Here is a 3,627-nt window from a genome sequence, read left to right on the forward strand (position 1 = left end):
TCTGCATGTTCAATCAGGAGAGACATGTTTGCAGATGTGAAAATATCTCCATCGCTATTCAAATATTTCGTATATATATATATACATAGGGGTAGAGAACCACCAGACCCCCCCGATGGACTCTAGACACCGGTGGTGGCGACAAAGGAGCCCGAAGACCAGACTGAAGGAGGCTCTGGACCGGTCAGCTGGAGGTGGAAGGGGGGGGTGGAGGTTTGCCCTCTTTGCCTGCAACAACAGCTGATAGCAAAGGGAGAAACTGGTTTTTAAAGCAGGGTTGAGACTCTGTGATTGGCCCTTGCCATTGTGTACGTTTCTGATTGGTTAAGCAGGAAGGTGACCGCCTCCAACAGCTGATTCCATCTAGGAAGAGAGCATTGATGAAATTAGGTCTTCCGGAAAGAATTCACACCGAGCTACATTTAAACCAGGAGAGACTAGTTGTAGAGACTTGTAAAAAAGTCAGCTTATAAGCAGTTGTCTCTCAAAATCCTTTAAGGTTTTCCAATTTAAAAAAAGAGCAATTTTCCCTCTGGGTTTGAGGATGTTCGCAGACACGCAGATGATATCCTTTGCCACCATGATTATAATGTTGTGTGTTGTCCTCTTTTCTAACTCTTACTGGGACGGAGGTCTCTGTCTCTCTTCATATCATCACTGAGACTATCTGTCCTCTAGTGGATTGTAAGAGGACTAAACCCATCACAGCCCCAATGGTGTGGCTGCAGGATGACATAATCACTTTGATATCAAAAACCCATCACAGCGGGAACCCCCCCCCCCCAAATCAGTCTGTGACACTGTCAGCCCACCAGCTCCAACGTGGAACTACTTCCTGTTCTTCGTTCTGTTTTGCTGCTGTGACACACGCACCCGAGGCCCTGGAAGGAAAGCCCCGATCTCTGACTCCAGGAGAAACTAGATCTTCGGCTGACAAGAAAAATAAATAAATAATGGCATCTTGACTTATGTCAGATGAAAGGATGAAGCAGAGAGCCGGAGGGGTAAAAATAAAACAGTGCACGTTAATAATAATTAATACGTGTGAGGTCACGCATCAGGGAGAGGATGTATGTCTGTGCTGCTGTTTGCCTTCAGGCCTCCCCTCATACTGTGTGTGTGTGTGTGTGTGTGTGTGTGTGTGTGTGTGTGTGTGTGTGTGGGCCAAGTTTAGCTACATTTATGGGGAACAAAAACTGTGAATACAGTACACTTATGGGGACCTGACAGCTTTGTGGGGACAAAATGCTGGTCCCCTTAACGTTAAAAGGGCTTTTTGAGGAATAAGACTTGGTTTTAGGAGTAGGGTTAGAGTTAGGTTATGGTTAGGGTTAGGGTGAGGGTTAAGGTTAGGCATTTAGGTTTGATGGTTAAGGTTAGGGTTAGGGTGAGGGTTAAGGTTAGGCATTTAGGTTTGATGGTTAAGGTTAGGGTTAGGGTTAGGGTTAAGGTTAGGCATTTAGGTTTGATGGTTAAGGTTAGGGTTAGGGGCTAGGGAATGCATTATGTCAATGACTGGTCCCCACAAAGATAGCCAGACACGACTGTGTGTGTGTGTGTGTGTGTGTGTGTGTGTGAGAGAGCTTTCTTTCAATATCACGAGAGAAGCTGCCCTTGAAATTGTCTTCATGTACATCTAAAATAAAAAATAAAATAAAAAAATCTGACTAACGTTCCCGACAACTCTTCGCCTTCTTAGGAAAAGCCAATTGGCGTGGGAGAGCAGGCCCACTAGCGCCTCTATTAGCGCTCTACTAAGTCGAATGTGGATTAAATTACTTAATATTGCGTCTCTTCGATAGATTTCCAAATGTTATCACGTAGAACGGATCAAACTCTGATATTGAAACGAGTCATTTTGAGGAGTTGTGACGCTTAAAGCCCCATTCACAGGACTAGTATCACCTGTGTATCGCTCGTCATTTCTAATAATTGCAATAAAAGGTCTTGTTCCCACAAAAATCTGCTATCCATGTCTGTAGTTTGTCAAATAAAAGTTCCCCCGCAAATGGAGTCCAAAGACTTTGTTGCTACATTTTATTCAGCTGTACAATAAACCTCATTTGCACATCTGCAAACACGTCTCTTCTGATTGAAATGTATTCACACATGTGCATCTAGCTATATCGTCTCTTACACACACACACACACACACACACACACACACACACACACACACACACACACACACACGGCATAGAGCTGTAAACAACCCGCCCACCACCACCTGGGGTCACCACGGTGACCTGATGCCGTTCTGCTTCATCCTCATCCAGTTTTCCCGATCAAAGCACTACCCCCGCTCCACCCTTCTTCTCCGTCTTCTTCTTCTGTGGTTGTTGCACCTCAGACGCAGCTGCCCGCTTCACCGTGCAGGCGCTCCCGTGTGTGTGCGGGCGGCTGCTGCTGCTGCTGCTGCTGCTGCTGCACCACCTCTGTTTGCATCCACCTTCATCCAAGCGCTCTTCAGCGTCTCCGTGATGGCTGAGCCGCCACGCGCCATCTGCTCCCTTTAGGAGGGGGTGATGGATGCACCGCCCGTGTGAAAGCTACGAGGATGACTCATCGGTTCCCCGCAGCGACGGCTGCTGCAGTGAGAGAGTGTGTGAGTGTGTGAGTGTGTGAGTGTGTGAGAGTGTTGTTTAAGAAACACATGGCGTTCTGTCTCCTCTCCATCAGGCATCGCTTCTCTTCTTCTCTGCCCGTTCGGAGGTTAAAAGCTTTCCCAGCGTTCAGTTCGCAGTGATTTAACTCTCGTGTTGTCTTCCCGTAGACCGATTTAAACCTCCTTTAGACAATTTTGTCACTTTTCCCAAAATTCTTTGGCAATGTTTTTGGACATTTTTGTTTTTTTTTGACGTTTTACTCAAGCTTTCTCCGACATTTGTTGTCACTTTTATGACGTTTTCGAGCTGTTCCCAAAGTTCTTTCTCACTTTTTACAATGTCTTTGTCAATTTTTTTCTGCATTTTTTTGGGACGGTTCCCTACATTGGTCACTTTTTTCAGTGTTATTAAATCTTTTATTTTCTCTTAAAATGCTATAAATTAAATAAAACACCCAAATTCAATGGAAATACTGATCGTTAATTTAACTTGTGAGGAGCGTTGTGTGGAACCATCCACGTTAAAGGAAACCCAAATGTCGGATTTAGAAACTTTTTGAAAACGGGTCAAATTCACACACATACAGTATTATATTTATATATTAATTATATATGAACAACACATTGTAGTTCTACAGTGTCACCCTGTGGTCTGTCCTGCTTTGGTTAGCGCCCTTGGAGAGCGGATTGAAGTATGAAGGAGTGTGTATTAATATCCATTCTGTGAACAATTATAATATATTGTACTTCATTTAAAAGAAGCATGTGAAATTGGATTTGTCATAGTAGCTTAAAATGTATTTAATTTCACATTTCGTATTGGTTATCAGTTAAAATGATTTGTATTAAGTGTGTAAACATTTTGTATTTCTTCTGTTTTATTCTGTAGTTTTCACGGGGCTGATGGTGCTGATGGTGCTGATGGTGCATGGTGCTGATGGTGCATGGTGCTGATGGTGCTGATGGTGCATGGTGCTGATGGTGCATGGTGCTGATGGTGCTGATGGTGCTGATGGTGCTGA

This window comes from Etheostoma cragini, chromosome 12 (genome assembly GCF_013103735.1).
Source record: "Etheostoma cragini isolate CJK2018 chromosome 12, CSU_Ecrag_1.0, whole genome shotgun sequence".
NCBI classification, from domain to species: domain Eukaryota; kingdom Metazoa; phylum Chordata; class Actinopteri; order Perciformes; family Percidae; genus Etheostoma; species Etheostoma cragini.